This window comes from Eulemur rufifrons, chromosome 29 (genome assembly GCF_041146395.1).
Source record: "Eulemur rufifrons isolate Redbay chromosome 29, OSU_ERuf_1, whole genome shotgun sequence".
Taxonomy (NCBI): Eukaryota; Metazoa; Chordata; class Mammalia; order Primates; family Lemuridae; genus Eulemur; species Eulemur rufifrons.
The window spans coordinates 73,751,011-73,764,604 of NC_091011.1; positions in this window are offsets into that span (position 1 = coordinate 73,751,011).

The following is a 13,594-nucleotide window of genomic DNA, read 5'->3' on the forward strand; positions in this document are numbered from 1 at the left end:
GGGTGTGCTGGCACATGCCTGTAGTCCTAGCTACTTGGGAGACTGAGGCAGGAGGATGGCTTGAGCCCAGGAGTCTGAGGTTGCTGTGAGCTATGATGAAGCCAGTGCACTCTACTCAGGGCAACAGAGTAAGACTCTGTCTCAAAAAAAGAAAAAAAGAAAAGAAAAGAAAAAGTGCCATTGACTATGTTTTTTGTTTGTTTGTTTTTGGGGGTGTGTGTGTGTGCCTCTCTTCACCTCTCACCTTAACATTAAACCTTATTCTTTGGTTTTGGTCAAAAATATTTAAAGGACTTTCTAAAATATATTTGGAATTTCTGAGGCCCATTAATTGAGTGCTTACTGCATGGAAGATATTATACTGAATCTTTTTTAACTCGTGTGCTCTACCACACACAATGAGATGAGTATGTATTATTACCCTCATTTACCAGATGGAGAAGATAGGAGCTTGGAGGAGAGAGGGAATAAATTACTCGCCAGTGCCAAAATGACAGTGTGCAGTACAACTGGGACCAGTACCCAGGTCTGGCCAGCCCCAGTACCCATGATTTTAACCACTCTCCATTGTTACAGTGCTTCCAAAGTCAGGCCCTCGTCCAAGAATTTTACATATATCTACGCTGTTAATCTTTACAACAACCCTGTGAAGTAGGAACTATTATTTTCCCCACTTACAAATCAGGAAATGAGGCAGGAGAGGTTAAGTACAGCCAGTGAGCTATGGAGAAGGCATTTGATCTCATGTTGTCCAACTCAGCACATGCTACTAACCACTATAGCAACAAGGGTGGTAAAGCACAGTGTATTTTGAATTCACAGTAATACAAAAAGTTTTAGGATAAAGTCAACATGTATCTCTAACATTGCTATAGCATTGAAAGCAATAAAGCAAATTTAATTAAAATTTCTGTATAGGAGTCAGTCTTTGGTGAGATTTCAATATTTTAATGACCCTCCAACAGCCTTTTAAAATTACATTATATTTTAATTCACATAACAAAATTGCAAAGATGGGCCTTCAAAACTTGTACTTTTTTTACTGTACACACTAATAAAATATTAAGTTAAAATTGGTCTTTTTAGCTTTTGCTTGTCTAACTGTTAATGATTTTAAAGGCTTTCTATTGTGCTAACAGTAGATAATGAGAATGTAAATTAATTCAAAATAATTTTGAGAAAACAGAAAACAAATGGTTAATAGCTAACAGTGTGTTTGCAGACTGTAAAAAAACAAAAAGGAAATTATGACTAATTCAGCTGCATATGAAATTAACTAAAAGAGAAGGTGTGTATTTGTCTAAATCTTGGCTAAAAGTCAAGTTTGAAGATATACGGAAATTCCATTTTCCTGTTGATGAATCAAGTAAATTAATGATTCTAATCTTGAAATATATGTTATCAACCACAATTTGCTTTTTCAGTTGAAAATATACACACAATTTAAAGTAAAATTTTCCATAAGCATGACATGTTCATAGTAAAGCACCATTTATTCAATATCTATCATCATCAAATTTCATTTATTTTTTTTTTCTTTTTTTTTTATTTTTTTTTATTTTTTTTTATTTATTTTTTTTTTTTCTGAGACAGAGTCTCACTCTGTTGCCCAGGCTAGAGTGAGTGCCGTGGCGTCAGCCTAGCTCACAGCAACCTCAAACTCCTGAGCTCAAGCGATCCTCCTGTCTCAGCCTCCCAAGTAGCTGGGACTACAGGCATGCACCACCATGCCCGGCTAATTTTTTCTATATATATTTTTAGCTGTCCATATAATTTCTTTCTATTTTTAGTAGAGATGGGGTCTCGCTCTTGCTCAGGCTGGTCTCGAACTCCTGAGCTCAAACGATCCGCCCACCTCGGCCTCCCAGAGTGCTAGGATTACAGGCGTGAGCCACCGCGCCCGGCCCAAATTTCATTTATTAAAGTAGCTATCTCTAAGAGGTTACAATGAAGATGAATAACACTGATGCTTACTTTTGAGAAAGGAATGTGTGAGGGCGTCATCCTAAAAGCCAAGTTGTGTATAAGTGTGTATTTATAATGTAAACTGGGAAGAGAAGATAGAAGAGAAGCATAGTTCCTATTAGAGTTAAGTTTTTAACAGGCATTGAAAGATTTTCTTAAATAACTTAATGAGACTTGACTTTAAAGCTCTGTGTTTTAAAAGAATGAGAGGGAGAATCCATTTGAACAAAGAATTCTGTTTTTAAGAACTGGGAAAAAATAGCTCTAAAAGTTGTGGACACACATAGGTACCATGAACTCTTTTTCTACCAGATTATACTACATGACTTTAAAGTATTATAGAAAGCCTTGTAAACGGGAGAGAGAAAGAAAACAATTTCTCCCATGCAGAGAAGTTAGTTGGAGCCCTCACAAGAGAAAATAATGTATTATATTTGACACATAATAATTAACATAAATTTATCCAAAAAGCTAAGTCAAAAGCTGGAGCTCAGAAGCCAGGGAAAGTATAGATGATTGGGGGGATTTGACACCAACAAAGTCTCACAGAGAGTATTCGCCTTAATTTAGAAAAGAAAGCCAGAGTTAGGTTAAAAAGTAATTATTGCAACTGATTACCAGTGAGAAAACAAATTTTTAAATATTTTATGCTTCTTTAAATTGTGCTCTAAATATCTCTTTCTTGGCAAATCATAGAAAACAAATTAAACACTAAAAAGAGAAAACGGTATGAGCTGAGAACTAAATCAACATAATTGTTGTATCATAAGTGAAATGCAATATATTAATCTATTAGATTGGCAGTAAAATAATAACCTACCAGATACAAGAAATATATTTAAAATAAAATGAATAAAGGAATCTTGAAAGTAAAAGGGCAAAGAAATACTAATCATGTGAACAAAGTTGTGTTTGTAATATTAGTATCAGGCAATTATAAAATCAAAGCAAATGGAATTAAAGAAAAAAATGGATGCTTTATAATAATAAAGAATGCAATCCATAATAAATATCTTTCAAGGATTTTTATGCATCAAATAACAGCTTCAAAATTCAGAAACCAAAGCTGCAGAAAGTACAAGTAAACAGAGAACAACAATGATACCTAGCTCAGCACATAGTAGATCAAATAGAAAAATAAGTAAAGATATAAAGGCTCCAAGTATCAGTACTGTAGAACATATAGGTAGATATTGAATTCAATATCCTCAAAACAAAACAACTTTTCAAAAATTCCTCTAAGCATTTACAAAAATATACGATATGTTAAGACACAAAAATTCAATAAACTCTAAATCATAGAAATAACACAGAACACATTATCTGATCACGAGGTAATAAAATTAGAAATCAATAAATATAGAGAAATCATCATGACCACCTGGAAATTCAAAACTACAGTTAAGCAATTTTTGGGTGAAAGAAAGACAAAACCAAAATTTTAGAATATTTGGAACATATAGTAATGAAAAAATTAAATAATGCTTAAAGAAAGTTTTTAGCTTTGTACACATATATAATCACACAAGAATGAATGAAAATAAATAAAATGTACATTGAACTCAAGAATTTAAAAAAGGCCGGGCGCGGTGGCTCACGCCTGTAATCCTAGCACTCTGGGAGGCCGAGGTGGGCGGATCGCTGGAGCTCAGGAGTTCGAGACCAGCCTGAGCAAGAGTGAGACCCTGTCTCTACTAAAAATAGAAAGAAATTATCTGGCCAACTAAAATATATATAGAAAAAATTAGCCGGGCATGGCGGTGCATGCCTGTAGTCCCAGCTACTTGGGAGGCAGAGGCAGGAGGATTGCTTAAGCCCAGGAGTTTGAGGTTGCTGTGAGCTAGGCTGACGCCACGGCACTCACTCTAGCCCGGGCAACAAAGCGAGACTCTGTCTCAAAAAAAAAAAAAAAAAAAGAATTTAAAAAAGACCAACTAACATGAAAAAGAAAGAATTGTTTCAATAATCTTTTTGGTTGAAACCAATAGATTCTATGTCTGATAAAATTCAGGCAGTTAATAAGTTCATTAAAAGACATTAGGAACCTCGTCAACCCTCCAGCAGGACCCACAAACCAGGCTTAGAAGCTCCACAACCAAGAACATTTAAAAAATCACAGCATTGAATTGAAATAAGTATGGAAACTGCAGCTTGTACGTTCAGCTTTGCAGTGAATGTGGACACTGCCATTCTTAGAATGAATTCCTTGTGGTGCCAGCTTCATCGTTAGTTTCTGATTTGGTTTTCTATGGGTCCAGCTGATTGGCAGAGCTGAAGTCTGTGCTATGGTCTGAATGTTTGTGCCCCTCTCACATTGATATGTTGAAATCTAATCCCCAATGCAATAACATTAAGGGTGGGGTCTTCAATAGGTGATTAGGTCATGAGGGTGGGACCCACATGAATGAGATTAGTGCCTTTATAAAGAGCACCAAAAGACCTTATTTGCCCCTTCTGCTATGTAAGGATCTGCTGGCACCTTGATCTTGAACTTTCAAGCCTCCAGAACTGTAAAAAATATTCCTTCTATAAATTATTCATTCTAAGGTGTTTTGTTATGGCAGCCTGAATGGGCTAAGGCATGCCATAAGGAAATCTGGGAAAGCAACCATCTATCTGGCTTTTATTCCCATAAGATGAAGAATTCTCCAAACATAGTGTATTGAATGACAGTTCAAAAATATGACAAATATTCGCCACAGCCCACTGTATTAGCTGCCCAGAATTAGTATACAATTTCCCAAAACTAAACTTCTAAAAACTACATCAATAAAAACAACTTAACATAATGTCACTATTCCTCATATAATAAAAGCAAGTTTGCCCTCTAATTAAAAGAGAGACAATTCAAGATCTCACAAATTACCACATCTAAACTAGCAGAGTCACAGAGTTGGAAATCAAATATTTGGGAAGTGGATCACTCCCATTTGAATTCTTACATTCTAGAACTCATATATTTTGGATAATGGAGAAGCAGTACAATATATTTGTCCCTGGTTTAAAACACATAGTGCATTTTATAAGGTAATATACCAACCTTACAAGGTGTCTCCCAAGTAGCACCAAATCTAAGTCTTCAATTGACCATTCTAACAAATCATAGAGCAGATTCTTTGGAATTATTATATGGTAAGGCTTGTAAATCCTATAAACATTACTTCATTACTTGACTTATTTCAATGTGAAATGAATTATTGAATCAGATACAATAACTATAATTAGATATTTACTCAATTCATAGATGGTGGCAGGGAAAGTGAATCAAAACTGACTTTTCCTACCAGTGTTCTAAAGTGTAGATTCTCCCAGTTGTTCAATATATCTATTTCAACATTATATTAAAGAACTGGATAAGTTATTGCAGATTGAGTTCACCAAATAGCAGTGGGTACACTATGAGGCAGAGTCTGTTGAAAACTATATTAATCACATGAATCCTATAAGCACCGATTTTGATTTGTGGATGACAGAATTCTCTATACCCAGGACTCAACAATTGGTTGACAGCAGTATCCAATGGTCTCAGAAAGGATGGAAGTATTTCATTTAAGTGCAAATTGTCTCTTTGGGGGAAGCTAGAAAGAAAATTGATGGCCTGGCGGCCTTACAATGATGCAAGGACATTCTCAAGTGTACCAATCTCCCCTTCATTAAGGGGGATCTAGATCTGTAAACTAACTCAGGTCTTAGACTCTAATATGGTGGTTCAAATCAAGCTCCTCTTCTCTAGATCTTGAGTTTTGGTTATGGAGAATAAATAGAAGCTTAGTATGTTGGCCATTTATTAACTTATAGGGACTTGATTAACAATTAGCCATCACTGAACATCATTGCAGGTCATATCATTCAGATTACCACTCAGGCCCTGGTGATTATTAAGAGGACCAAGCCCATTCTGTCCCCGGTAGTTAAATGCTGCTATTAATATTAATATTTGGCCCATGCTACCTTGGATCCTAGCATCTCCACTGCAATCAAAGAGCTCATATCAACTGCAGCATCTTCCACCAATATTCCTAGTCTACAGAAATATCCTCCTAGAGCATTTTTCAAAGTTACTGGTGCTCTCTTCAAAATGTTTCCCAATGTCTTGGTAAAGGCAAAGTCTTCAGAAACACTCAGGTGAAAGAATTACATTTGATGAGTCCAGTCCAACTTTCCTATCTCCTTACGTCTCACCAAGGTATTTCTGGCACCTCAATTCATTAAATGCAGGACACTGTTAAGTACTTATTTAGTCTACCAGTCAAACTGAGCTACTGCCAACTGCTTGAGCCTACGTGAACCAGATTCACTGGTATATGCCCCCACATAGATAAATTAAGCCTGACCTAAAACTGTTTCTCCTTTCTTAGTTTAACATATTCACAATCCATTACAATTCAATTCTTTTCATTTTTGCTGGTATAAATTAGCAAAATCTTGCAATTTGGGGTGCATTAACACTCTTGTCTTGAGTTTGACTTTGCATTTGGCCTTCTCTGGTTAATGCTGGGATCTGACTCAAGTTGTAGGTTTGGAGGCAATCAGAGAAGGTGCCAGTGAAAGATGAACAGAACTGGCTTCTCCTGAGAGGTCACTGTCTTAGGTAAGGTCATTAAAGGATTTTCAAGTAAGCTATGAATAGCTTCATTTAACAAAGAAATAAAAAGAGTTGTTTTTATGACAGCATAAGCTCAGAAATATTTAGGAAATTAGGGTCTCTGAGTCATCTGTAACCTCCCATAGGACCCCATTCCTATCCTTCACATTCTGATTTTTCTTGTAAAAAAAAAGCATTATGTTCACACAGGAGATATGGTAGGGCTATGAATTTTTCTGATGCTGCAATCCTATAACTTATAGGATCTAATTTACAGTTCACTGGTTTCAACCCAATATTCTTTTGTAACAGTCATACAAATTTTGGGGAATGCCTTAAACAAACAATTTTAGAGTTTTTTATTGTTATTTTTTTTAACTTGTCCAGCACAATGTTAAAAGCAAACACACCTGATCTCGAAATCTTCATGGCCTTTGCACTTGAGGCCAACATAACCTCGATGCCAAAATCTACCATGGAAAAGACTAGAAAACAAAACCACAGACCAATAATCCTCATGAACATAGACACAAAAAGTCTCCAAAATATAAGCAACTCAAATTCATCACTATATAAAAAGTTTTACCATAGCATAACCATGTGGGGTTTATCTTAGGAAGGCAAAGTTGGTTTAATCATCAAAAATCAATCAATAAAATTTACTACCTTATCTGAATAAAGGAGCAAAATCATTTACAATGTCACAAGATTTAGATAAAGCATTTGATAAAATTCAACACCAAGTCACGATCTTGAAAAACAACTTCCAACAAACGAGGGCTAGAAAGGAACTTACTCAAATGCATAAAGGGCATCTTCAAAAAATCTATAGCTAACACCATATTAATGATGAAATATTGAATACTTTCCCCATAAGACAATGAATAAAGCAGGAGCATTTTCTTTACTACCATTTTGTAACTTTATCCTAGAGGTTCTACCCAGTATAACTGGGCACAAAATAGAAAAGAAGAAGTAAAATGGTGTGCATTAGTTTGCTAGGATTCTATAACAAAGTACCATAAACTGGGTGGCTTACTCAATAGATTTATTTTTCAGAGTATTGGGTGTTAAAAGTCTGAGATCAAGGTGTAACAGGGTTCCTTCCTTCCAAAGACCATCTTCTTTCTATATCTTTATATTATTTTCCCTTTGTCCATGTCTTTGTCCAAATTTCCTCTTCTTATAAGGACACCAGTCATATTGGATTAGCGTCCATACTAGTGACCTCATTTGAACTTAATCACCACTGTAAAGACCCTGTCTCTAAATGCAGTCACATTCTGAGGTACTGGGGGTTAGGACAGCAACATATGAATTTTGGTCGAGATACAATTCAGCACATAACATTGTCTTATTCACAGATGACATATTGTACAAATCCTAAGGAATTTACAAAACAAAAAAACAAACAAATGAAAACAACTTTACTAAAACTAAATGAATTTAGCAAGATAACATAAGTCAATATTTTAAAATTTATTATATTTCATATACCTACAAAAATAACAGAATGTTCCAGAATGACAACTTAGTTTAGACAGCAACAAGCTTAGACAGCAATCAGTACTAACTAGATGGAACATGAAAAATGTAAAGAGCTATGGAAATAGGGGAAAGAGGAGGTGTTGATGGAGTAGATGGCATGATTGAGAGGAAGTATTATAAGAAAAATAGAAAAGAAACTAAAAACTACAAAAAGAGAGGAAAAAGGGACAATAATTAATGGTCCAAATATAAAACAAAATAAGAGGTGATATAGAATTGAGCACTTGATGGAATCTTATAAAATGATGTTGAAAACATTCTCATTTATTTACCCCCACAGTTGTAACATTAAGCCCCCAGAAGAAGAAAATGTTCTTTGCCTAAGTATTAAAAAAATTATAAAGTCAGAATAATGTAAATATTGCTTATTTTTAACCTTTCTAGAGTTTCTTCAAAATACGCAAGAAAGATTGAGCTGTGGTTGCACAGCAGAACATACTGATTGACAAATACAACAATGTCAAAATATAGCTACAGAAGGTGAGAAATTGAAGGGGAGGAGGTAAGATAGGAAAAAAGCTAGTCACCCTAAATTTAAACTTCATCTTCTAAGGAAGAGTAGAGAGATGTTGTTCCCTAATGATGGAGTTAGGCTTAGTGTTAGAATTAGGACTATTTTATACACTTAAGTGTGTAAGTAACATTAAAAACTTAACCAATGAAACAACTCCGAAAGCAAGGAGGAAGTGTTCTATATTCTTATCTTTTCTATTGAAGAAGCAATATATCCTACCCAAAATTAAAATTTGAGGAATTTTATAAACATAACAATTTTGATTTCTGAAGGCAACCTGCCAGAAGAATTAAAAACAGAAACAGTAATTACTTCCAGAGCATGGAAGGGGGGTGAAGATAATTAGGGCAGGAGTCTTTGCATTTCATTATAAGCTCCTTTATACTATTACTTTGTTACCACATGTACGTATTTCTCTGAAAAATATCTATCTATTTATCTCTATCATCTACCTATTGGGGGACAATTAGATGACCATGTAGAAAATAATCATTTTAGACTACTGGTTTTTTATTTTACTATGACTTTTGTTACTATAAATATAATAATAATTTTTTTTTTACCATAAAGGATAATAGTATTGAATTTAAAAATGGCCTATCTCAAACTATCCTTGACTTTTTGCTTTTTTTTTTTTTTTTTTTTTTGATGGCTATTTAATTTGGAAAAAAGACTAAGGCTATATTTTAGAGGTTCTTTGAGCATATAGAGTACTAATGTAAGGAGAATAAATGTCTCTGAATTTCATTAAATCAACTACAAAAGAACATATGCATATAGGAAAGAGTGTTCAGCAGCTCAAAAATAAGGATTGTTAAATACTAGAACAGGCTACCAACAAAAGTATGATCAGTCATACATTAGTATTATGTCACATTTAATTTTCTCAATATTTACATACCATTGGTAATTTTTTTTTAAAAGAGTAAATAAAAAGTTGCAGATGTCAGTGCTCAGGGTATACATGAAGAAGAAAAAAAATGGTTCATGTACATGTGGAACTTCTATTTTAAAATCTTTAATACACTCTTACATAAAATGTGGAGCTTTTTTCTTAAAACATACAAAACCAGTTTCTCTAGTATTATTGTTTTTATGTGTATTGTTATTTTTGTTTTAGGAATTAGAAAAGTAGAAAAAGGAAAAAAACTGTTGAGGACAAATGATAGTATAACACAAAAATTTGTTTATCACTGCCCTCTACTGTACGATTTTCTCAAATCAACACTCTGGTTAAGGAAATGGCAATGTTGCTGATAGCCATGGAACATTGACCCAAGAATGTTGGGTACTCTTCAACTACAACATCTGTCTGCAGCAGAGTTAATTTTGGCATTATTGACATTCTGGGCCAGATAACTATTTGTTGCAGGTGGCTGTACTGTAGGACATTTATCAGCATCTTTGGTCTCTATTTAGTAGAAACCAGTAGTACTTTCCTATGTTGTGACAACTAAAATGTCCCAGACATTGCCAAATGTCCACTGGAGGGCAAAATCACTCCTGGTTGAGAACCACTGGTCTACAGCTTAGCAAGTCTATCTGTAAAGTGGTCTCATGAATCAAGGCCCTAGGCATCAAAAACTGTTATCTGTTCCCATGGGTCCATTTATAATCTATATCTGGACGACACAGAGAAGTACTTGTTTATTCCCATCAGTTTAGTCCTAAAAACACACTCACATGTTGAGCTAGATGACAAAACAACTCAAGTGGTATCAGGACCCTGATAGTGCTACTCCTCTTAGTACCATCTCCTCCTAACATCATCACACAATTGTCACAGCATGAGTATGTGCAAGAACCAGGACTTAACTTGGCTTCCAGAACAGACTTCTCTCTACTATTTCCAAAACCTGAATTATGCTTTTTCTGCTACCTCAGATGACCTTAACTTAGCGTTTTGAATGTTGTCCTGTGTTCCAGGATTTGACTTGGCAAGTAATTTTTTCCTCCATATGCTTTGTAACCTTATTTCCTATTTGTGTATCTGCTTCCCCCAGATCCTGACCTTTATGTGTTTGACCCAAGGCCGGTAAGTGAATGCTTCATTTACTTAATGACTTGGCTTCGTATTTTGACACTTGGACACCATCTGGACCTTTACAGCAATATTAACCCAGCGTGAAAGGCTTTTGAGAATAAAATTGATTATTGTAAGAATACTTAAGATATTTGCCCAGTTCTTTAGAAGATGGAAAAATTTGGGGGCACAGACACAAAACACCATATAAATTGCCAATCTTACCACTTTCAGTTTGTGCGTGTATAAAACATATTTCTGATTATGAAGTCATTTTAACGTTTGAAGAATATAGAAATAGATATAGAAAATACAATCACCTATAATTCCACCGTCATTCAGAAATAACTATTCTTAGCCTTTTAAATGTAGGTTCAAGCCTAAATATAAATGTATCTGTATATATCTATCCATGTACACAGGTTTTTCAAAAGTGCTATCATATTCCACCTTGTGTTTTGTAACCCTTTTTTACTTTATAATGTATCCAGGAGTGATATCCAAAATAATTAACAAACCATTTAGCAGGGGCTGGCCTCACTGAAGCAAGGTCTTGGCATGCCATTTGTTAATTCTACAGTAGCTACATAATGAGGAGGCCTAGAGAGTCTAATAGGAAAAGCTAGGGCGGCCAGGGTAGGATGGGACTCTATCATGGTTCAGAGTAGCTGCCATTTATTTACCAATCAGTAGAAGTATCTCAAAATTTTAACAACTGGTTAGGGTTGTATTAGTGTAAATTATCTGATTAGAGGCCATACATATTAATATATTGTATTTTAATATATATTTAGGTAGTAATCAAACACACAATATTTAATGATTACAAAGTATTTGAATCTGTGGATATTTTATCTATTGCATCTTAATATTAGTCTCTATCAATTTATCCTTTTGTTGAACCATTATGTTCATTATTCATCAAAGAAACCATCAAATCTCAAGAGAATTTATGTAAATTTATCTTGATGAATCATTTAGTCCCTATCTCAAAATTTGACCATGTTATAGCATTTACCACATCGCGTTTAAATTATTTCCAGAACCATCTGCTGCTCTTAACAAGCTGTACACTCTGCAAGAACAGAGACTGTGTCTTGGTCATGTTTTGTATTAGTGGTATTTGCTGTTTAATAAATATTTGCTGAAATAAAATATAGTAATATTCTTTCCTGTGTTCCCTAGAAGTTATACTTATTATTTGAGATTACTATTTAGAACTTCAAAGGATTTCTTTAAAAATACAGAGCATCATGAATTACCATATCACTATCATTTTCCCTCTGCCCACTCTTTTAGGCAAGGCTAATTAAAAATCACTATGAAGGAGGTGGACCTATTCCCATATTTGAGAATTCTTCAAAGCCTTCTATTTAGAAAATTCTTCTCAGCATTCCAGTCCAGTCACTTGGATGACCACTAGAATCTTATTTTCTTCACAGAGCTTAAAAAGTTCACAAGCACGACAACTTCATGTTGCCCTGTCTATTCTGAACTTGGAATCTTATGAACTTGTGCCTAATGCTCATGCATTCATTCATTCAATAATTCATCACATCTTTATTGAACTCATATTACCTGCCAGATCTGTGGATCAACAGATGAATAAAACATGGTCTCTGCCCTTGAGGAATTCCAAATTAATGGGGGAGGCAGGGACTATACTACAATATAGTAAGTCTCATAGGATATTTATGGACAGAGTATAAAAATGCACTATATTGTCATACGTCCTCAATGATAAGAATACCCTAACCAACTTTAGAAAAATACTTTTGCACCTACTAACAAAATAAGCCTTCCTAAACCTCTAATGATTTGGATTCATTAAAAACAAGGTAATAATAAAAAAAAGAAAAAAAGTTTGAATTTGTCAAAAACCACTTCTTGTCAATCGTATAGGGTGCCCGTGTGATAAAGGAGAGATGAAAAGGAAAAGTTAAAATCTTTGGAGGGAAAAGTAAAATCCTCACAGTCACCGAAAGATTTTCATATCGTATCACAAAGAGACAATGCTTGATAATTTATCTTTACCTTACCAGTCTCACGAAAACAAACATTAAAGAGCCTAAGTCTTTCAAAATCAAACCCAGAGAAACAGTTATAGACAATTATGCCATTGTGTATAAATAAACTTACACCTGCCTCCTGTGAGCAGCATTTAAATGAACATACCTAGAATATCTGACACCTGGAGCAGTTAATTTTAATATACCTTGCCTCTATGCAAGACCATTATTTTCAGAAATGATCTTGAAATTAAATGAATAATGATAATGGCAGAAAAAAAAATTCAGACAGGCTAAATTTTCTTTTTTTAAACTTCATGATGCAAGCATGCTTATAATGAATAATTAATTAACAGTGAAGAAAAAATAATGGATTAATCTTTTCAATTACATTTAAGCATTTTTTTGGAAGGGAAAACATGAGTCTGTTGCACTAGTGAATAACTACATTAAAATGTTCTAGTAATTAAATAACAATTAAACAAGAATATATTTTAAAAGAATACATTCCCATTTTTAAGATATTATTCAAATTCAGTAATATGTTTCGTGTATAAGCTAAGATTTACATTTTCTAAACAAAAATATGACACCTGGCAGCTCAGTTTCACTATATTAAATTTAAAATACAAATTAAAAACTCCAAGTGATCATAGAGAATGATATCATTGAAATCACTCAAGTTCTGTCTCTTTGTCTTTGCTATTCCTATGCTTTCAATTTCATTTCCCACCCACTAATTAACAGGAATATGCAGTGCCACATGAAAGTTCAACCCAAACTGAAGTGATCGTTTAGATCTTAGACCAAGAAAATATTTTTTCCTGGAGAAATATTTTATCACTGACATTGTTTAGAATTGCTGGCACATGGTGGTAATAAAAAGCAGACCGTAAAAGTCAGTTTTACTATTGTTTTTAAATCCTCTAAAGACAACACATCCCCTTATT